At 40.0% G+C, this 24,716-nt stretch overlaps 1 long non-coding RNA gene across 6 annotated transcripts in view; it reads right to left on the bottom strand.

The window, feature by feature from the left end:
- LOC125613968 overlaps positions 1–24,716 on the bottom strand; it is a 279,644-nt gene that overhangs the window by 230,653 nt on the left and 24,275 nt on the right. The gene's annotated exons all lie outside the window — the stretch shown is intronic.

Genomic DNA, 24,716 nt, shown 5'->3' with positions numbered 1-24,716 from the left:
TCTCCTCGTTTCCCAGCGCGCGCTGCAGACTCTAGCCGCGGGGCGGTTTGCTGAATAAGCAGTGTTACCCTCCGTGCGACAAACCTCTCGCGTTTGAGTCCCCGTAGCCGATCCTCGTGTGATGGAAATCCTTCCTCCAGGTTCCGGAGCACCCCACTATTGCTGGAAATTCCTAACAAGATATCCTTTAGCCGTCCTGACTTGTCATACTCCCACACAGTGAAGCAGCACACGGGGGCAATGCACTCCCCTCGCCGCCATCTTCCGAAACCTACACACAATTTTCAGATGAAGAATTTAAGTAACTCTGTTATAGTCAGCTTTTTGGCTCCTCTGACTAAAGATGACCAGCACAACTGTAGGGGAGGAAAAGTTTATTTGAGGGCTCATGGTTTCAGAGGTCTCAGTCCTGAGAAGCTGGCTCCATTCCTCCGGCTTTGAGGTGAGGCAGAACATCATGGCAAAAGAGTATAGCAAAGAGAAGCAGCTCACGTCACGGTGATCATAAAGCAGAGGGAGAGAGAAAGACTCCAGCACCAGATACAAAATATATACCCCATAGCCACACCTCCAATTAACCCCTTCCTCGAGTCACACTCCTCCTGCCTCTAGTTACCATCAAGTTAATCCAATCTGGGATTAATTCGCTGATTAGGTTAAGACTCTCACGATCCAATCATTTGTCCTCTGAACCTTCTTGCATTGTCTCACACATGAACTTTCAGGGGGACACCTCATATCCACACCATAACAAACTCAGACCATGCTGCCTCTCTTCATCTGGGTTACAGAAAGCTAAACTGAGGCACTGTAGTATATAACAGAGACTTGAAGCTACAGAGACCTATACAAACATAGGTTACCATAATTAAAGAAAGCTGTGAAAATTGTCATTGATGCTTTGTGATTAAAGTGAAAAAATCAGATAAAAATTTGTCAAGATGAAGGTGCGTCTTATTATGCACCTGAGTTAAGAGGATTCCTCTGAATTATGTCCCCAAACCAGTGGTATATTATAGTCATAGACCTAGGAACTCAGTGAGTCCAATCCCTTCTCAACTTGCAAAGATGTAAAAGCAACATTCAAAAGCTGCACAGTTAATTTGCAGAAAACTCACAACAACCAAGTCAATATCACCCTATTTGTCAGTCCCACATTGTCAAAATTGAATATGAAATTCAGAGAGAGAGAGAAAGAGAAAGAGTGGGACTAATAAATCTGAGGGCTTTATTCAGACAGCACCTGAACATTTCAGAGCCAACCTTACACTCCAAACATTTCCCTGACATCTCTGCTCAGACATTTTTAATTACCACATCTGTCTTTACTAGGCATCCAGCTAGTACCACATTCCACAAGGCCAACATGGGAGAAGCAGAAATAATATTTATTCAGGAAACTGAATTTCATAAGAAGCATTATGCTGTAATAGAAAAAGAATAAATAGAAGCTTTTGAACCAAACAGATGTGGGTGGAAACCCTAGATCTACCATTTACTGGATATTTGGTAGTTGAGTTTTGGTTTTCTCACCTCTAAAGTGAGCAAAATTAATAAATAAAATAAACAAAGTGATGCCTCATTATTGAGGAAATAAAAATCTTTGCCATGGCATTCAATAAATGTTGGCTTCTCTTCTATTCATTAAGGGGTGTTGATACAATATATTGTCTTTGGCCAACTGCCAAACCACAGAATAATTCTTTGTTTCTACTTTTAAGAAGTGACAACTTTTGTCTACTGTAACTCCACATAAATGTAGACACATGAAAGACACCAGATATATTTCTCCTTTCTCTTATCATAAGTATCAGGTCTACATTTGGGTGACTTGAGGACCTTAGAACAGCCACACTGAAGGATGGAGTTGAGTTGGTGTGCAATTTCTGTTTGGGGGCTGTACTGAGGATTGAATCCAGGGCCTCACACATACTAGGCTAGCACTCTACCACTGAGCTGAATCACCAACCCAGATTTAGTGTGTGTTTAATGATGCTTAGTTTTCTTGCACGACTCTTTCCAAAGTCCAAAAATAATGATAAAATGTTATGAAGAAAATTTAACATAAGTTTGTTACCCTTTTGGGGGGGGGGGAGGCGGGTACTAGGGATTGTATCAGGGACACTTGAACACTGAGCCACACTCTCAGCTCTATTTTTTTGCATTTTATTTAGAGACAGGGTCTCACTGAATTGCTTAGCGCCTCACCGTTGCCGAGGTGGAAAAGCCTGTCTCAGCCTCTAAAACCATGTCTTACTGATGACTAGGAGTCTGGGTCCTGATATCAGAAGTGGATTCAAATTTCACTTCAGCACATACTAGATGTCTGACCATGGGCAAGTTACTTCTCTTTAGATGTGAAATTTCCTTATCTGTAGAATGAGCAGAATAGAACCTGTTCACATGCACTTGGTGAGAATTAAATCATACAAAGCAGTTAGTACCAGGCTAGACACATGCTCAGTTCTCAACAAAGGAAAGCTGTTGTCAAAATGTACCCTGGATACATTGTTAAAAGGGAAAGGAAACATCAAAGTAAGGGAAATATAAACTGACTCTATTGAAAGAGTTCTGATTTCGTCATACCTTAGTTCTGCTAATTTAAAAGCTGGTATATACGATTATATGGTATATTGTATGGAGACTGTCCCATTGAGTTAAATTTGTTCACATTTCTCAAATTCCATCATCTGCATGGAAAACTCCAAACCGCCAATCTATCTTTCGTCCATTAAGAGGCCTGTCAAATGTCTGCTAATGCCACTGACCCCTCACTCTGTGAAACATTCTTGGAATAAGTAAAGGGAAAATGGCAATTTGTTTCTATCCTGCCTCATCAATTCTTTTTTTCAGTGCTGGGAGTCAAATCCAGAGCCTCACATATGCTAGGCAAATGTTCCATCACTGAGCTACATTAGCAGCCCCAATCCTGTCTCATCCGAAGAAGAAAGAGAAGGAGGAACAGGAGGAGAAGGAACAGGAGGAGGAGATCTAAAGACTACTCACTCTGTCCATTTGAGGTCCCTCGATGTACTTCCCTTTTATACCCACATGTACTTGGATAATGTCCATTGCTTTCTATCTGAAGCAGTGTAGATTTGTGGAAATAATACTCAAATTTGCCTCAGGAGATTGGGAGCTCATTCCCCAGCTCTCTGCTCATCTTGACTATGGGACAGATGCTTTATCATTTTCCTGATGTGCAAGTGGGTATAACATCCAGACAATGGAATATTATTCAAAATTAAAAAGAAATGAGCCATCAAGCCATGAAAAGACATGGAAACTTAAAAGGCTACATACTGGATGATTCCAACTATACATTCTGGAGAAGGCACAACTATAGACACATTGAAAAGATTAGTTGTTGCCAGAAGTTAGGTTAGAGGGAGGGATGAACAGGCAGAGCACACAGGATTTTAGGGCAGTGAAATTACACTGTATGATACTGTGATGGCAGATACCTGTCATTACACAGTTGTCAAACCCCATAGAATGTACAATAGCAAGAGTGGATCCTAATGTAAATTATGGACTTTGGGTGATAATGGCATGTCAGTGCAAGTTCAATGATTGTAACAAATGCACTATTTTGGTGGGAAATGTTGGTTGTAAGAGAGGCTGTGTAAGTGTGTGAGTTTGCCATTTTTCCTTTTCCTTAGGGGAATTCTACTCAATTTTGCTGTGAATCTAAATTTGCCATGAAAATAAAGTCCATTTGTTAAAATGAATATAACATCGCAGAGGGTTGCTGTAAGACAGAAACTGATAAAGCACATAAGCCTGCTCATCAGAGCATCTACAGTGTCATGTGTGCTCACAAAGTATAAACTGACAGGACCAGTAACATTAATTTTGATTTTCAATTTAGGTTTCAATATGGTTTGGCACAGCACTGAAGTGACACCCCGATGCCTGACTCAGGTCTCCACAAAGGTAGTGCTTAGCAAGCTCCTATATAGGGTTCTCACCTGCATCAGGAGTACCAACCTATCATGATCCTTCATTTTGGAGCCCAGTTCCCTTTCATAATAATGTTTGGAACTAGCCCTTCACCTTGGAACTAGGCTCCAGAGGACATGTTTTAGATACTGATTTTAATAAAACTCTAAAAACCATGATCCATAAAGATATCTGTCTTCAATTTCTCTGTGCAGCTCTTCCCCTCTTCCCATGATCTTGTGGAACAGCTTACTGGTCTTTGCCATTTCATCCTACCAAGACAGCTATACGTGGTTCCGTGATGTATCCTAGATCTTTCCTTGGGCAAGAGTGAAAGGCTCTCACTTAAGCACAGGCACTGAGATGAAAGGAATGGCAGAAGTTCATGGCTCTATTATTTACTTTGTAAAGCACAGGGAAAACAGAGAAGAACAGGGAATAATAGCTATAATTTTAGGTATGTTTGAGGAGGTTGGGAAAGAAAAAGTTTGAAGGGAAAGAGGCACTCTTTGTTTTTAGAGTAAACTGAGGCTCATTTGTCAAAAAACAGAACCCTACAAGGGCAGTTTCCTGGCCCACTCCCACCCTGTGGAAATGATTCAGCATCCATCCAACAGACTTCCCAAGCACCTGCAATGTGCAAGACAGCATGCTTTAAACTCTTCAGGATACAAGGGAAAGTACTAGTGTATAATGCAGGTCTGGCTTTCATAAGACTTGCAAACTAATACAAAAGACAAAACAAAACAAGAGCTTCTTACAGTTTCTATCACTTTCACACAAAGGCCATTTTCACACTTGATCCTTACCCTACTCTAACAAGGTGAGATAGGTATCATCATTCCTGTGTTATAGATAAAGAAGTCACCTTTGCTTATAAATGATGGAGCTAGAGTTAGAACCCTAATCTTCTGTCTTCTTCAATATAAGGTGGTCTGTGACAAGGTCAAAGTATGTAGGATAAATCACTTGAGTCCTGTAGGAGAAGATTAGAAATGGTAGGACTCCTTCTGAATGATGTGGCATGAGATGGAATCAAGAAACAGATGTGAAAAAGAAGGGCTATGAATCCCCCAAAAAACAAAGTCTGAATGTTCTGATAATTGAATGCTGATCCATAATGGGGGTACATGGGAAAAATGGAGCAACTTTGATAGGGCAAAGGGGAAGGAAAAATGGGAAGGGCAGGGAGGAAAGATGGTAGAATGAGATGGACATCATTACCCTAGGTATATGTATGACTGCACATATGGTGGGATGCTACATCATGTACAGCCATAGAAATGTAAAGTTGTGCTGCAATTGTGTACAATGAATCAAAATATATTCTGCTGTCATATGTACCTAATTAAAATAAAATTTTTTTTAAAAAAGAGCTAGGCAAGGCAAAGGGTATTGTTGAGGAGAAAAATGAAGAAGGCAGACATTCCAAACAAAAAAGTCCGGCACAGGAAAAGACTACAGGTGGGCAATCACAGGTGCATTCAACTAAAGTAAGCAGGACAGAAAGTAGTGTTAAATAAAGCAATAAGATGGGGTCAAGGACAGATAATGCAGCCCTACAAATCAGGCTAAGGGGTTTGACTTCATTGGGTAAAAAAGAGAGATTAAAGTTTTATATAGGAACGTGGTATAAACATTAATTTTAGGAAAATTAATCTGTTTATGGATTGAAGATGATGTACTTTGGTGGAAAGAAATCCTGGATCAAGGAAGTCTGCTAAGAGTCCATTTCAGGTATCTAAGTAAAAAGATCCTGGTGTAATAACAGAAATGGAGAAAAAACAAAGGAAGTTGGTATCAGAAAAATTTGGTTTCAATTCCTTTTCTTGTTATTCATTCCCAGATGGACAATGAATCACTGATACCCACCAGTCATTGGAGGGTCATTTCTATTAATTGAGTATTAGAACTTACTAGTTGTCCAACACCATGTTAAGTATCCAGGTATTGAGGTGAAGAAATGTCCTTGCCTTTGAAGGGACCATGACACTGATACAGGCAAAGCTATCCTGGGAGAGTCAAGGAAGTCTTTCTGGAAAGATTGATGACTAAGCTGACTCTTGAAGCATGAGGAGTGCTACAAGTGAATTGTGTCCTCCCAAAATTCACATTACAACTCTAACCCCCATATGATTCTAATTGGAGATAAGATTTGTTGGAAACAATTAAGATTAAATAGGCCATAAGGATGGAGTCCTACTCCAATAAGGCAGGAAGTGAGACCTCACCAGAAAACAACCCTGTGGGACCTTGATCTGGGACTTGCTGGTATCCAGGGCTTTGAGAAATAAATTTATCTTATTTAAATTTTTCAGTCCGTGTATGGTATTTGTTATAGGAGCACACACTGACAGATACAAGTACAAAGTTGGTTAGGCAGAAAAGAGTGAGTACATTTCGTAAAGAGGAAAGGTATATGTGTTTGTATGGAGGGGGAGAATGTAGAGAGATATTAAAAAACAATGAGTTTTCAGAATTCTATGTAATTTGGTAGGGATAAAATAATGGTGAATTTGGTCAAATAAGGATAAGCAAGAGCACAACAAGAAGGGGCCCCTGAAGGGTTAAGATTTCACCTTGAAAAATAAGTGAAGCTATTTCAGGATTTTAAGTAGGACCATGTCAGGATTGGAGAGATGAAACCCAACAAGAGTGTGGAGAATGGTTGAGGGAGATCAAGGCTGGAACAGGTCTTATTAGAAGAAATGTGTCAATCGTCCAGACAAAAGAAAATGAGAAGGCAGTGTTGTGGCACCCCCTTTCTTCACAGAAAAGTCTCGACTGGGCTTCTCCAGAAATCTTCACCATGGCTGATTTTAGGACTGTCAGCAAAAGAGTCTCTGCAAAAGAGTTCAGTGTAGATAAACTTTCTATTTTCATGTTGCCTTGTTTTACTTGGCCACTGGCCTGGAAGAAATCAGCACTCCAGGTGCTGGACACCCCCTCACTAGGTTTTCAGAAACATATCCAATATAATAGTTTGTAGAAATGTATAAACAAGGCCTCTGGCCTTGAGCTGGGCTTCACAGAGATGTCTACATTTTTAAGATAAGTTACCAATTGGGCTCCATGGTAACAGCTGGCAGGAGAGGAAAGGGAGGGGAGAAGAAGCTCTCCCCTTCTCAGGTGTTGTCCTTGAAGGGTTAACTTGCCCAAAACAGTGAAAGAAAAAGCTTATTTATGTTAACTTCTGCAGACTGTGAACTTCTGAGCCCCTCCCCTTACATGCTGGATATAAAATTCTGAAACTACCTGAACTCGGGGTTCAAGGGATTGATTGATTACAGCAAAAGCTGTGCCCTCTGAACCTGGCTGCAGCCAAATAAAACTGTTTCCTGCTATTTTCGGTGCACGGCCTCGTCTGTCCCTACAACAGTAGGTCAGTAGAAGGAACTGTGAACAGGGGTAATACTTAGGAGGAAGAGTTATCTAGTCCTTAAGGAAATTTCAAAACTCTGCTCAACACACACACACATAAACACACACAATAAAATGAAATATACACTTTTTAACTTGTACATAATTTTCAATCAGTTGCAGTTACCTGGATGTTTTAGTGAGCTCTTTTGCTGCATGACTAAAGGACCTGACCAGAACAACTGTAGAGGAGGAAAAGTTTATTGGAGGGCTCACATTTTCAAAGGTCTCAATCCATTGACAGCAGACTCCATTCCTCAGGGCCTGCGGTGAGGCTCAACATCAGACTAGAAGAGTGTGGTGGAGGGAAGCAGCTCACATGATGATCAGAAAGCAGAGAGATTCCACTCACCAGATACAAATATATACCTCAAAGCCAGGCCCTCAATGCCCTACCTCCTCCAGCCACACCCCACCTGCCTTCAATTACCACTCAATTAATCCCACCAGGTGACTAATTCCCTGATTGGGTTAAGGCTCTCACAACCTAATAATTTCCCCTCTGAACCCTCTAGCATTGTCTCACCTGTGAGATTTTGGGGGACACTTCACCTCCAAACTATAACACTGGAATTTCCTAAATGATTGTCTTAAGTATCTTTGGCCAGACCTGGGTTCAGGGCCATGGTGAATGACAAATACATGGGCCACCAGTGTGGTCTGGAGGACTGGTGACGGGTAAAGCACACAGGTGTCATCCCTGATTGCCAACCCACCCTTCTTTGGAGCTAGGTCAACCTAAACCAAGACAGATCAGCACAATCTGAGCTCCTTTCAAGGACTTCCAAATAAGAAAAGCATGGTTTCTCATACAAAGTCATTCCAGGGCCTCACAATCTTGATTATACATATATATATCTGAAAACTATTTTCTTCCCAAGATGAATAATTCTTATCTATCTACTTAGTTTTTCCTTTAATGTCTTATCTTCCCTCAATGATTCCCTCTGTTCCTAACCAATTAATATCTAATATCTCCCACCCATTCACCCTATATCCTTTCCTTCTTCCTAAATCTGTCAGTAAAACTGTCATCAGGATCAACACTGTCTCCATCTCTCCTACATATTGACAATGACCTGACTATGGGAGACCTTTACCATCTTACTTTCTGATCACATAGCCAGAAGCCTCTGCATATCTTGTGCTTAACCAAAATAGGAGGTCCTGCTGTCATCCTAAAGCCTGAAAGGACTTTCCTTCCTGCTTCTTCTCTGTGAATCCACATCCCACCTTCCTCTATTTCCAAGCTACATTCAAGACTTATTTTCCTGGGGAAGATTTTCCCTTTATAGTATCACCACTTAACACACACATGCACACCAACAGAAGCGTAACGTAATGCCATACATGATTAGATATATATTGTTATCAAGGAAAGGATAGCTTAATGGTTAAGAGTGTGACAAGCGGATATAGACCACCTGGGTTATAAACCCAGGTCTTCCCTTTACTGTCAATTATTTATGATTGTCAGGACTCAGTTTCCTCATCTGTGTAATGGAGAGCATAATAGTATATATTAATATCTACTCATTGGTTTGTTGTGAAGATTGAATGAGTTAATATATTCAAAATGCTTGGAATATTGCCACACATAGGACTAGCTATAAATGTTAGTTAGTAATATTACTGTTGTAGCACAGTGGCTAAGAGCAGGCTGTTGGACATCTCTGAATTTCAGTTTCTTTATTTTAGAAGTTGAGTGGAAAATATCTATATATAAGGCTGCATGAGGTTGAAATGAGATGATGTATAAACAGTTTAGCACATAGTAATCAATAAATTGCATTAGCTATTACAACAACAACAATTATTATTATTATTATTATTATTATTATTATTATTATTATTCAATACTCTACAGACTAAACAAACTTGCATTTATTTTATAAAATGTCAGGATACTCAAAGGTTGTTTTCTTTTCATTTTACACAAGGACTTATGCAAAGAAAGCTGGCATGACTTGGTAAGATGAGCCAGGACTGGAACTCAGTCCTGTTGACTCCTACTGTATCCTGTGGAATGGTATCACGTGATATGGCAGTGTTTGCCTTTTCCCTCCCCTGTGCGCTGTGTAAACCCTCCAGGACAGCTCACTGTACCAAGATCGAGAACTTTCTCCATGCCTTGGAAGTCTCTCTTTTCTCTGTCCTTGTGCATGTACCGGACCTCCAAGCACACACACTCCTGAAGGTCTCCTACAGCTCTCCACACAGCATGCGCCAAAGCTTTGCAATGATGTTCTTTAACACTTTTGCTGTGCTACTTTGCAGTTCGTTGTGGCAATCTTTACCCACGTGTGAATGTTTGTGATGGGATATTTGTATCTGGGATGAAAACAACCAACTTTGCCCTTAGTATCACATTTGGTATTAATCCTCCATGTGGTGGTTAACAGGGTTCCCCCAAACTATATTTTATTGTGTCTAAAGCCATAAAGGAGGCATAGATAGTGATCTTAAAAGCAAGAGAGGGTGGTTTCATATGTATTCGGCAAAAACACTTCTCTCAGCTGCTGCAAATTGAGTGCAACCATCCTGGTCAGCCCTTGTCATTGAACAGTTATTCTGGCTAAACCCAGCAGGTCACAACCTTTGAGGCAAATTTGACCCCCCTGGATCAGAGGCCTGTTACTCCCAGCACCTCCTGCACACATGCAGCTTGGAGGCTGGTGTCTCCATTGCATAAGGTTTCATTGATTCTTCCTTTCACTTTCCTTTTCCCCTCAGTTCTCTTCCTCTTTCTATCCTTTGCTTCTTCCTCTTTTCCTTCTTTCTTTTTCCTCTTTCCTGTCTACTTACTTTCACTATCATGTTTTGCCTGAAAAGACAATGATCAATAGCATTTCCTTACATTTCTATAGATTCTCCAAGTACTTTGTATATTTTAAATATTTTCTCACTTGATTTCTTATAGCATGAAATAAAACAGGACAGCTATTTTTACAACGATTGAAAAGGAAACCCAAGGAGGTCACACAGTGAATTAGTAACTAAGCCAGGAAAAGGACCCATGTCACTCATCATTTATTCCCACTGAGTTCTGCAATGTAAAATTAACTAAGGATAATTAGGGCAAGCCAGAATCCACCCAGCCAGAGTGCTAAACGCAGTACCACCCATTCTGCCCTTTATGGCAAGTGCTCTTAGTGGGAATATTCACACCCCCTACTAGGAAGCAGTAATGGAATTCCTGAAAAAAGGGAGATTTTCAATTTCTATCCTAATCTCTTAGTGGTATCAGCCATAGGAAATGGCTCAACTATCCTTCCCCAGGTCAGAGGTCACTTATTTCTCCCCTATTGACTCTACTTATACCCTGTTGCAATATATACCCCAGTTCAATCCACTTATTTGTATACATGTTTATCCTGAACAGCTGAACCATTCACTTTGGGACATGAAGCAGCTCAGGTGCCCAGCACACTGTGGGTCCTTGACAGTTTGTGTGAATGAATAAATGAAATCACAATACGTGATATTTTCCCTGGGATATAGCAGGAACCTGGAAACAGAAAATTGAATGCACTGCCTACCCCCACCTCTTTCTTTCACCTATGAAGTCTAGACTGAATGACATGGGGACTGATTTTCACCATCAGACTTAGGAAGGGGCTTGTTAGAGGCAACAGCAGAGAGAGGCTTGATGTCTGGCTCTTTGGTGATTTGGAGATAAAGAGGCAAGGAAGAACAGTTCTTATTAAAACATCTATTATCCAGATTCTTCCAAGACATAAATTATTCCCTTAGATATCTCTGAATGCTTCAAAAGTCTTCAGAGCATCAGGCTTCCCCTTAAAATGGAGGAAGTTTGTGAATATTTAAGTACTTTCTTTAGTCTAAAATAATTAAAATTGTCTCTAAAGGAAACCAGCTTTCTCTAGAACAACAATTTTAACAGAGGTGGAACCCATCTCACTCTAAGACACTCAGCCAATGTTTATGAAAGGTCGTCAGGCTCAGCAAAGCTCCTGGAGCAGAGAGGAGGTGCTTGGTACAGTAAGCCCCCTCATCTGCTGTTCCAATTCCACAGTTTTGGTTGCCCACAGCCAACCACAGTCAAAATATTAATATTTATTTTGACTCTTTCAAGATGGAGAGACCACATTCACATAACTTTTATTACAGTGTGTTACAACTATTCTGTTATTGGTTACTGTTGTTAATCTCTTACTGTCCCAATTTATGAATTAAAATTTGTTGCAGGTGTGTATTTATGTACATGAAAAAGCATTTAGGGTTGGATACTATCTATGGCTTCAGGCATTCACTGAGGGGGGTGGTGGTCTTGGAACATGTTTCCCATGGATAAGGGGGACTGATGTACCAAGGCTTAACCAATTAATGTTTCAGCCTTCTGCCATTTCTTCCCTCTCCCAATTCAAGGATTAGAATACAAGGGCAAGGCTAGTGAGTGCTCAGATAGACCCTTTCTTCCTGATGCAGGCAGCTTCCTCCCTCTCTGAGCATGATCAAATATCTAACTTGCAGCAGGCTGCAGGGCTGTAGAGAAGGGGTGTTATGATTCCCCAAGACAGTCTTAAATAGGCAGGAAGCAGGGAGATGAATGCTGGAAAATGCAAATAAGATCGCCTGTGTGTTGAAGCCCCAGGAGATCACGAAGGGATATGAATTATAAAATTTTTTTGGCTTAATGCACAAATCTCTCCAGATGAGGCATCCCTGAGTCACTTCCACAAGCTAGTGAAGGGGAAAATGGTGTGTGTGTGTGTTGGGGCGGGGGGGGGGCAACTTTTGCAGAAACTCCAAATGAGTAGTTAATCTTTCTCAATTTCAATCTGTTTCTTTAGTAACTTTTTTTCCACAAACACAGGCCTGGGAACAGAGTAATACGTGCACAAAGGCGATCTTTTGAGGGCTCAGAGACCTCCCTGGTCCATACCCAAGCCAAGGAAAACATAGACGAAGAAAATGACCACCTCTGAGGGGCTGCTTTCCATCATCTGTGCTTCATATCAGGTGAAACCCACTTTCACAAAATCCCAGAGACACAGCCATCTTCCCTAGAAGGGCTCAGGGAGCATGAATCAGTTTTTTGAAACCACAATTTGGCTTCTAACTCAGGTAGGGATACATGAAAGTTTTAGGCACTCCCTACTTTGAAAATGATTGTGGTTTTATATGTTTTTATTGGCACAAGTGTTCCCATCAATCAAAGCCCCCCAAATGAAATCGCTACAATAGATCATTCAGAGTATAAACAATGTTGCCAGCGGAAATACTGCAATGCTTAAAACCAAGGAGCAAAAGATCACAGACAGAATTCTAGAGCTAGAAAGATCTCTAAGAAATGATCCAAAGCAGCACATGGTATTTTGAGAAAATAGTGCCCACGAAATGGGTATTGGTGTAATTGCAATGGCACTTTACATAATGAAGTTAAGATAAAATCTTTCTCTGCTCTGATCTTAGTGTGGTTCTTTCTTTAGATAAACATAGCTTCAAAAAATTCACACAATCCAGATTTTCAACCCTGCTTGACTGTCCTTGTTACAAAGTTGCATTTATAGCAAGTAATTCTCTTTTCTTGATTTCATACTGAACAGTGCAGTTACCCAAACAGAGGAGCCCTTTTTAAAAATCAAAATAAGCTGGGCATGGTGGCACATGCCTAAAATTCCAGCAACTCAGGAGGTTTAGGCAGGAGGATCATAAGTTCAAAACCAGCCTCAGCAACTTTGTGCGGCCTGACTCAAAATAAAAAAATTTTAAAAGGGCTGGGAATGTGGCTCAGTGGTTAAGCATCCCTATGCTTAATCCCCAGTACCTAAATAAATAAAAATAAAAAGATGTTTGCTATACATGGATTCCCAACTCCATAGAGAAATGAACAGAGAATGTTCTTTAGATAGACATAATAAAGGAGAAAAGGAGAATTCTATTAGGGACATGGCAAGATGACCGTCAAAGCATTATGTGAAACATTGCTTAAATTTCCAATAATATCAAACAGAAGATCTTCATGGAAATATAACCCTAACCCTTTTTAAAAGAATCAAAGTGAAATCTCATTAATTTGGGTCACACTAATTCAGAATCCTGGATAATTCAAAGGAGGCAGTTAAGCTCACTACTTTTCTTCAACAAGAAAAGAAAAAAATTGGTTTTAGCACTTTAGCAGCACTGACTTACATGCAAATAGATGTCATACTATAATGTTTTGTTCATTGATGAAATTTCTAAATGGAAGTAACTAGTTAATTCTGAATACAGCACAAAAGGGAAAGAGAACACTGGACATTGGCCAGCTGTGAAAGCCTGAGGGACACTGCTTGCACCCTGGGTGCTTCTCTGTAAAAGGACACCTTAGTCATGTGCTGTTCCAGGACCAACGCCCTTCTGAAGCTCTCTTGCTTTTAAGTCTCTGGTGCAAGTTTGTAAATAACAAACATGTATTTCTTTCAGACCTCATCGTTAGTTCAAACGTTTCATTAGTTTAGACTTCCCTTCCTACCAATCAATTACAAGGAAAAGATGTTGTTGTACCACACATACCATTCAGGCTGCAGGCTGAAACATACCTTGACCAAAGAAGTATCTTCAATGCTGCTCTGAGCACAGACTAGCAAACCTACCAAGGTTAGTGATCATCTCGTGTTGTTTATTGCTTTCTGTGTCAACCTCTGCCATTCAAAACCCAGCTGGTCCCTACAGTCATGGAGTGATGTAACCACTGCTTGCTGGTTACTACTTGTCTGACCCTTTGCCATTTGATAACCAACTTGTAGTCTATACTTGAGAAACTTATCAGTAATTCAATTCTTACATAAATAATTCAACAGAAACCTCATGATCAAAACTCTCACATACCAGTAAGATTTACTGCAGGTTTGACCAGGTTTCCTTGTGTATATAATATTTTATGGTAATATTCTCACTCAAAAATGAGTGCCATGATATGGCTCTTATTTCTCAGTGAGGAGAGCCTCTACATCTAATGAATTGTGGTGAAATTAGGAAAAGAAGGAATAAAAAATAAACAGGGGATTTAAGTCACAAAAATGCTGTTGGAATTTACTTGCCATTTACAGCCTGAATTTGTTAACTATATGGCTCTGGGCTAAGCTTAAACTTTATGTGTTTCATCTTTTTTATCTATAAAGTGGGCATATCGTCCTGGACTCAGATTGAAATTATAGGTACCAAATGAAATAATGGATAGGATAGTGCCTTGCACTTTACCTGACACAGAGGAACTATTTATTTATTTAATTAATTTTGGTACCAGGGATTTTTAACCTAGAGGCACTTAACCACTGAGCCATATCCCCAGCCCCTTTTATTTTTTATTTTGAGACAGGGTTTTGCTAAGTTACCTAGAGCCTCACTAAATTGCTAAGGCTAGTTCTGAACTTGCAATCCTCATGCCTCAGCCTCCCGAGCCTCTGAAATTATAAGCATATGCCACCAAACCTGGCTGTTTTTAAATAGTACTTCCCTTCCATACAGAAATCCAATAGTGGAAGAGCATAAATGTGTGTGTGTGTGTGTGTGTGTGTGTAATCTTTTTCTTGTGGATAGATTCTCAAGAGTTTTCATGAAAAGAAAGGTATTTTCTAAAACTCCTCATTCATGTAAAACAATCCATAAAGCAACTTTCCTGAGTTTGTCTCTGAGTGTTGGTTTCATCCTCCCACAGGACCACTGTTCCTAAAGGACAGGCTCATGGTTTTGACTCAGGAAGTCAGTAAAGTGGCTGGTTGCTCATAATTCTGTAATAAACTAGCACCTATCTTTTTGTCACCAGTAAAGGGAGTGTCCACTGAGTGCGAGGGAGCTCATAGAATATGTACTATGTGAATATTTGTTGAGTCAAACTTATTGAGAATACATCTGCATATCAAGACAAATTGTTTGTACCTAATGTAGCATTTAGATATCATGATCCAAGATGGGTCCAAAGATCAAAGACTATACAAGAAAAATGATTGACATCTGTATAGGTTCACTAAAATATTCATGTTTCTTGTTCCTATCAAAATACCCTTGTATCTAAACAGATAAAAGGATAGTATTCTGAAGGCACACTAGAGGTTTAGTATTTGGTCTCTCCCTTGCGCTCAGTGGGCACTCTACTTCCCGGTGTCAGAAAGACCCATGCTAATGTATTACAGAATTCTGAGCAACCAACCACTTTACAGAGTCCTGCAAGCCACATCTTTTGGCCTTTCAAGCACCCACTTCCACAGAAAGAGCTTCTGCCCTCAGCCAAACAAGTACACTTTCTTTTTCAAGTATCATCAAAACCCATATTAATGAAATTTTTGATGCTGTTTGAAGACTGTTCATTGACTCAGTACAGATTTGTGTGACTACCACATGCTAGGCAATGATCTAAATGCTGTGGATTATTGTAGTGTGGATACAGTGTGTGCGCACGCATGTGCATGCATACACACACACACACACACACACACACCTGCCCTCTTGTACTACATATTTTAGCAGGGGAGGAACAAACAATGGCAAAAATGTTAAATATACAGTAATTTGTAGTGAGAAGGGTTCAGAGCAAACAAAGTGGGGAAGAGGAATCAAGAGAGGAGGGGAAGTGAGGTCTTATAAGTGGTTAAGATTATAGGGAAAAAAAAATGGTGATACAACTGGACCTCTAGATGTATGGTCCTTCCATGGTGGTTAATAATGATTACTATTATTTCTATTAGTAACCTTCCCAGAAGATATGCCAAGAAAGCTAACATACCAAGAATAAGCAGAAGGTAGGCTGAGGGTAATAACTAACATGTATTGGTTATCAGGCATTGTACCAAGCAACTCCATATGGCAGCCTATCTATCCTCTCACATCTAAGGAGGGGCTCCTGTTTTCTTTTAGCCAATAAAGATAAAAAAATCCTTGGCCTGAAGTCATGGAGTTAGTGGCAGAGTTATGGGTGACTCCAGTCCCCAGGCTGTGAATATTAAAACTTCCGTTTGACACAAGCTCCCTACCATTATTTGACAGATTTAAAAAAGCATCTCCAAGAACTGTGAGAGATTTCTTATTTTCTACAAGATTGTGCCTATTTCTGATGTTTGACTTGTGGAAGATTTACTAAATTTAATCCTTTCACTTCACTCCAAATTACCGTGAGTTGCATATGTGTCTTTCTGGGGGGCAAACACACAGAATTCCACAGCTTTGAGCTCTTCTTTGAGTTTCTATGTTTAAGGGGGGAAAAAAACTGTTATAGTTTATGAAGATGAGGCAAGACAAACCTGCAGAGTGACAGAAGAGTGAGCTCAAGAGGAAAGAAACACAGGCTGTTAGACCAACATTGTTGGCAAAGATGTGGGAGGATTGTAAGCCAAGCCTGTCCTAGGCTCCAGAGCCTCCTCAAGCCTGGACCGACCGCCAACTCAGAGCAAGCGCCAGAGACCTGGGGAAGACTGAGTGGCTGGAAGTACTTGGGCTGACATGACAGTGCATCCCTGTCTGTGGAGAACGACAAAGCAAAGCTCTCCGTGCTCTGCCCAGGCAATTTAATTACATTTTAATTATTTATACCTTGCTTTATTCCAGAAATGGTAAAACAAACGAGATTGCAGGATAGAAAAAGAAAGAAGAAAACTATGGATAACACCATACAATAAAGACAGGAACGGAGCTAATACAGAAATACATACTGCATACTATAAAGACTATATTATATCATAGGAAACACGGGGAGGTGGGTATACAGGTGTAGTTTGAAACTGGCTGGCAGCCAATGAGGAAAACCCGATCAGTGATCCAATTCATAGCATCCAGAAGGTAAAATATATCAGTGGTGTTCATATAGAAGGAACTTTATTATGTCACGCCCCTGCTCCCTACAAAGCGATCTTTTCCGACTGTGACAGAAGGCAGACAAGGGTCGAGCTCCGCTCTGCAGGAAAAGCGAGATAGGATGGTGTGGAAAGAACATGGATCCTTTTCTCTACCAATAGTCCTGATCATTCTAAGGGCACCATATTTGCATAGTTCCTGGTAGAATCTGGCCCATGGTGGAAAGGAGGAAGAGGTGGAGAAGAAGAAAGGCAACTCCTCCAAGACACCTCTAGCAGCTGCTCATGAAGTCACTGTGGGGAATCAGCACGTCTCTGGGCCTCATTCCTAAAACAGAAAATACCATCTCACAGGTTTAATGTGAGAATCAAGGGAAATGAAAGTTGGGCAAGTGTTTTTAAAATGAAAGTACCTTTTACCTTCAGATTGCTCAACTGTCACTCTGGGACGGGCAAGCAGAGTCCCACATGACTGGCCCTTGAGGGCTTTCTCCCTGTGATAATGAGGAGCAGCTGAGGTAACATTTTCCATCCTTTACTGCTCTAGACACATTTGTTCTCTGTCATTTAAAGATCTTTCCCCATTCTGCTCCCACTGCCTTAAGCCAGCTTCTTCCACTGCCACCCTTCACCTGGGACCACCTACCCAGAGTTCGGGCTCAGCCCTTCCCCCAGGACATCTTCCCCAACAACGGGGATCCACTTGCATATGGTCTCTGACTTACTGTGGTTCAACTTAACAATTTTATGATGATACAAAAACAATATGCATACTCGAAAAACCCGTACTTTGAATTTTGATCTTCTTCCAGGCTAGTGATATGATGTTCTCTTATGGTGCTGTGGCTCACTGTGGCTCCTAGTCAGCCATGCTAGCATAGGGGTGAGCCACCAGTGTGCCCACCATCTGCTAAGCTGGGATGCTGGGTCAATTAGGTATATACAATGAATTTTGGATTTAAAATATTTTTAACTTGCGATGAGCTTGTCAGAACATAACCACACTCAAAGTCAAGGAGCATTTGTATTCCCAAACTCCCCTCTTTTCTCTGGTAATAACACTGCCTGTTAAGAGTTGGTTTTCTTGTCCAGACCCTGACCCTGAACTTAGAGGCAGACTGTGTTGTGTGTCTCTTCTTCACCATTGTAGCTACAACACATGGCCCAGTGCCAGCACATAGAAGGAATTCAGGAAATAGTTACTGAATCATGAAGGAATAAAAGTGGATTCCGAACACAGGAGACGGTCCTCATGGGTATTTCTTTGTTGTCCCCAGGGTGCTGTGATGCTTCACCAATCGCCATTCTTTCTTGAACTGCAGATGCAGCATCTATACCCTCAACTGGAATTAACAAGTGCTAGAAGTTACTCTTAAACGTATGCTTATTCAAGTTTCAAAACCTAGTTCTAGAAAGCTCAGTGACATAAAAAACAGTTTAGATCTGAATTTTTTTTATGCAAGAGCATTTAGAAGGGCTCAATAAATCAGCTCAACAAACGTTTATTTTGAACCAAGTTCTTTTCCTACACTTTTTACAACTCTGTACAGTTCAAAAGAAATGCAATCCTTATATTATTCCTTCATTTGTTCATAAATCATTAATATCTGGTTTGAATGAGCTTTGTAAGATGAAAAAAATTCATCCTCTCATTGAAGTTATCGAAGGCAGCTTTTCCTTGCAACGTGGAGGTCATTTTTTTACAGAAGACAAACCTAAATATACCAAGACACTGCTGTTTCCTAATCTATAATGTTTGAAGTGTTTGACTAAATACAATTTCCTATTATTTATCTATCTTTTCAGGGTGTACCTAAGATTTCATTGGACCATTCAAAGCCATTCAGCAAGTCAGATATCAAAACCCAAAGACATTTTTCAGCAAACAGTGAAAGGGCATTGAATGTTTTGGTCATCTACATCAACAAAGAGCAATAGAATGGAAAATAAAATTACTTGGTCTACTCAATGCAGCTAACACCCAACATATGACCTTTCTTCCCAGCTTTATAAATATCTTTCACATCACAAGTGGTGCCAGAATTGAAAAGAGAATCTTTAAAACAAGGCCGTTCATAGACAATAGCTATTATCCTCTAGGACTCAGCAAATTGGCTGTCAGCCAACCTTATATTTGGATACTCCTGGAAAGATAAAATATGACAGTTAATTAGTTTACGTGAGAAGAGTAAAATATCTTAAACAAAATGTAGCCCTGCCAGTCAAATGCTACAGGAAGAGTATTTTCTTAGGAAGGTATGGGACAATATCAGACAGAGGGAAACAGAATATCTGAAATAATGGTTAATGAAGTATTTCCTCTGGAGAGTCTCTCTCTTTCTCTCTCTCTCTCTTCTTTTACTCACTAGCTATGAACATGATACAATCCCTTCAGATTGAACCAATCTGCAGGTATCCCCGAATCACTGCTGTTGATAGAGATGTTTTATAATATAATTCTACAATAAATCCCAACATGTTACCCCAAATGCTTGCTAAATTGATTCATCTCTCATAATATAATCTGTAAAAGGTTTCAGTGGTCAAACTCAGCAGTTTTGCAGCTGTGAGGCTGTGACTTGTCCTCCATCGCATAACAAAGTCTAATAGCAGAGCCAGGTCTGGATATAAGTCTCCTGACCCTTGTTCAGGGGTCTGTTCACTACTCTGCTGAATCTTCTATGCCTACTTCCCACAGTCAGGAACCCAGGAGTTAAATCACTGTTTTGAAGCCATATTGAAGCACATGTGTACACACACTAGCATGTACACACACACACACATGCACACACCCTTCTAAAAATTGTCTACAAATTTAAATCAAGCAAATGATTTATACACATTCCTGAATCCACCAAAAGGACTGTAGTGAGGTGTCACCTAAATGGGAGGCGTAGTGGAAGAAGTTTCCAGAAGCATAATAATAGAACTAAACAGAAGGAACTAACTTTCAAGCCAGAAGAGAAACCCAGGTCACAGAAAGTCAGTGGTGGAAATGTGCACTGCAGGTGTGGGCAACAGAGCCAGTGGACAAGAGGATCCAGAAAATGCCTAGGGAACGCTGAGTGGTCAAGGACCCTAAAATTGCAAATTCTGGACATGGGATAGGAGGTTCCCTGGATGAAATTCCCACAGGTATTTGTGGAGGACAGGACTCTGTAGAGGAAGCCATCTATTTGGAACATCTTCATTGGTCCCTTTGTGGTCACATCTCCTCACTGTGCTTCTGGGATGAAGGGCAGAATCCCTGCAGTGACAAGTCCCAACCAGAAGAGCTCCTGCCTCTACTTGCAGTTTTGGCTGGCCATTGTTCTCCTTGAGCCCTTATTTCCTCTATACTGAACATATCAATATCCAAACACCATGGAAACCAAGGCCAAACACCAAATCCAAGAACTACAAGCAGAATGGAGATGAAGGCTGCCAAGCCAAGCATTTGGACACAGGCTAAGATCAAACCAGGAAAAAAAACCCATGAGTATATGATCGCCAAGGAGTCTTTAGACTGAATCAAGGGGACAGAAGCAGGGAAGGTATGCAGCGGGTGGTTGGGAGGGCTGAGCACGGTAGGTATGTTAAAAACGCAAAAAAAAAAAAATGGAAATCTTTATTTATAATCATTCTACTTCATTTTCAAAACAAATTTGAACATCTAGTAAAGCTGCCTGTTATGGATAGATGTCTTCTGATTTGGAATCCACAATGGGATAATGTTTTCCAAATTCAATGAATATTCTTATTAGTTCAGAAAAACAAGATCATATGTTGAATTCTGTGCACTTCCAATGGTCCCAGTTATGTTCAGTCAGAATTCTAAATTAACCCCAGAAGGCATTCTAGAGTTTCTTTCCTTCCAGTCTTTTCCAAAAGCATGTGGCCCCTGGTGAATCAGCAGCTCTGTAATACCCGGTAACTGCATTTCTTCAGGTCCCTGTTGCATTAAAATTAAGGCATTGACTCCAAAGACCTCTCAGTTCTCTCCTGTTCTAGCAAGCAGTAAATCTGGCAATATATTCTGGGTTTGGCCCGAGTACATCTTGACGTAGGTATTTTATCTATCTTGTTACAACAACAACCACATGCCCCAGATGGGAAAACTATGGTGGAAAAAAAAAAATAAAGGAAAGCAAGGCTCCGTCAGCACAATGCATGGGTGTGGTGAAAACAGGAAGCCAGCTTGTGCACAAGTCAAAAGCATTAGATTAGAGAAAAGACAGATGCTGATCAACAGCTCACACTCATGGAACTCAGCAAAGACAGTGCCTACAAGAATCCGTAGATTCATATCTGGTATAACTCAATCAGACAAGGTAGGAAAGAGAAAAATAAAGCAAGAGAAAGGGAAAGATGTGACTTAGAGTGAGTACACACTGAAACACTAATTATTCTTCAGGTGTTGGTACTGAACTTGTATTTTTGTTGAGGTGACTTGTAACCTAACCCCATAATCTATGATCCAATCATATCTCTGCCCACTCTGAAATGAAATTCTTCATGATCCTGGAATGTGTGACGAGATCTAAGGGAATTCTGAGTCATCAAATGTTTAGGTGAGGTCTGAGGAAAACAAGAAAGGAAAAGAAACATTTGCCTCTTTATTTCCACAGTAGATATCTAAAAAAGATAGTTGCAAAGAACAATGAAACTTTCCTCATCTAAAAATGTTCTCATAACTTCTTTCAGAATTTGGAATGGAACAGAAATAATTTTTCACTCCCACTATAGGTCCAAAGAAGCACAGGTCCAAAAAAATCAAGTGACTTGACCACAGCCACATAGCCGAGAGAAACTTAGACTTCCGGCTCTGGATTTCTCTATGTCTAAGACTACACTGCCTGGCTTGACTCTTGTATGGAGCAAAATGCTTGGCAACAAATCTTTAAGCAGCCTTTTGGCAGACATCTACTTCTGTTGGGGGTGAATGTGTTGAGCCCCAATTGCTAAGAATAGTGCAAGGCACCTTGGAAAGAGTGTTGGTTTCTAAAGAAATCCCCACTTGGGGCATGTGCCTCTTTCTCCTCAGCCCATCTGTCATTGTGAGTCTCCAGCAACGCGTCAAAGATCATTCAATATATGGAAACATATTGAAGATATTATATGTGTCAGAGACGTCTCCTCTCATATTTCCATTAAAAGCTCCCAGCCATGCCAAAAATTTCTCATTCCCAAATGAGGTACACTTCAGTAAGTGGATGATGGATAGAACTTAAAGAATCCTCTGAGGAAGGGAAGGAGAGTTGCAAAAGAGAGGCAGAACTTGCCAGGAAAAAAAAAATCTACAGGCATTCCCAGAAGAAAGGATTTACTTCTTTGATGATAAATGGACTTTAAAGTTCTAACACTTGCTAAATGCAACTTTCGATTCATATCACTTTTCCCAAGATCATTTTCAAAACTGGATAACAAGATCAGAGGACCCAAAAGGGTACAGAAATGAGTCCATGTCGGTAGGTATGTGTATAGATTCGTATGCATGGGTGTTCCTCCAGTCATCTATTGGAAGGAAAGTAATGATTCCAAAATAGTTGCTTTCCAAATCTTCTTCAGATTTACATTAATGGGCTCAGAGTTTTATGATATACATATAGCTTCAAAGTAATTTTGAATTTCAGGGAAAACCTTTCTCCCACTAATATAAAGTTTTTTTAATTTACTGAATTCCCACTTTGTTCCAGGAACAATGGGAAGGACTAGAGATGCAGTATTGACCGAGATAGAGTTAGTCTTGCTCTCATGGCGTTTATTATTCTATCGAGAATGTCTTAAGGTCATGTCTTAATGCAGCTTGTTACATATCAGTCTATGAGGTCTAAAGATAGCATTCAAATCCTAGAGATGGGGATAGAGGAGCTAATCCATTCAGAGCCCTAATTCTCTACATCACTTCAATGTTTATGACTTGGAATTACTCTCAAGATCTGAGTGTACCCGTGATAACCACACTACCAAAAAAGAGACACACCGAAAATTAGTTGGGTCATTCTTCTTCCCATTAATTTAAAGCTATTCTGGTACCTGACAACTGGGTAAGTATCAGTTCCAGGGTTACCAGTCAGTTTTTATCTTGTTTGGTCTCACTGTGACATTTTATTATAAAGAGTTTTCCTTTACATATACACAGCACTCTATGACATAGATTTTTCAATAAACATGAGGTACAAAAAAATAGATAATATTAAAAACAGTAAGAATGGTAATTTTTATGATGAACATGTGATGTAGTCATAATGCATGTAGGATTTTAAATCGTCTTTTAGTTTTCATAGTAAGTAAACTTACTATTGCAATCAATGAATGTCGTATGTGACTTCATAAGCAAGCCTTTTGTCTCTGAATTTCACCCCTCCACTTATTCGATACTTCTTTGCCCTCCACATTCATCCCCTAATTAAATGGTTTTCTGTTGGAGATTCCAGAAGAGCTCCATTGATCACCCCAGCCTAGGCCTGGCTCACAATGACCATCCAGGAAGGCCCAGAACCTAAAAGGGACCTGGCATCACCACATAAGTTGTATATTGCCTTGTGTTGTAATGTGTCATAGATGAAGCATACAAAATGCTCATGAAAACAAAATGGGTTCCCTAGCTCAAATTTTATGGCATCACTGAACTCCTCAAGACTGTGACTGTTCTTTCAAACCTGTCCCTCGTTCTAGAATCTATCTTCCTGTAACACCCTCCTGCAGTTTCCTGACTCCCAGTTGCGTTATGATCAAAGAGCCTATCCTCCCCCTTCCTTGATCTTGCTAGTACTGGAGACACAATTTCTGTGCAGATAATCAGTATACTATATGACCGCACGTTAGAAGCCCTCTTAAAACACCATAATAATAGTCATGCAGTCACATCAATGTTTATTGTATTCACAATAGCTCAACTGTGGAAGCAATCTAGATGCCCTTCAATAGGTGAATGGATAAATAAGATATATACATAATGGAATATTACTGAGCATTAAAAGAGAATAAAATTATGGCATTTGCAGGTAAATGGATGAATTTGGAGAATATCATGCTAAGCGAAATAAGCCAATCCCGTAAAGCCAAAGGCCGAATGTTCTCTCTGATTAAGTGGATGCTGATCCATAATGGGGGTGGGGAGGGGCCATGGAAAAAAATGAAGAAAGTATGATGGAGAAAAGGGGTGGGGCAGGAAAGATAGTGGAATGAGATGGACATTACCCTAGGGACCTGTGTGACTGCACATATGATGGGATGCTACATCATGTTCAACCAGAGAAATGAAAAGTCGTGCTGCAATTGTGTACAATGAATCAAAATGCATTCTGCTGTCATATATACCTAATTCGAATAAATAAATTAATTATTTTTTTAAAATAATGTATCTTCTCGTACCTATATTCATAAGCCAATTTTTCATTATTAAAACCTATTTTCCAGGAAGGAAGGGGATTGCCTCATTAATACTGCCACTGAAGGTAGCCTAAATCAATGTATGTAAGGTTAATTTATTCTTTCTACCACACTAATAGAAATTGATGATGTTAACATTTTTTAAAGATTCTTCACCATTCCCATCATTCTTTTTTTTTTTTTTTTCTA

This window comes from Marmota marmota, unplaced genomic scaffold, assembly GCF_001458135.2.
Source record: "Marmota marmota marmota unplaced genomic scaffold, marMar, whole genome shotgun sequence".
NCBI classification, from domain to species: Eukaryota; Metazoa; Chordata; class Mammalia; order Rodentia; family Sciuridae; genus Marmota; species Marmota marmota.
Note: the sequence above shows the minus strand (reverse complement) of the source record. Positions and strands in the feature narration are given on the sequence as shown.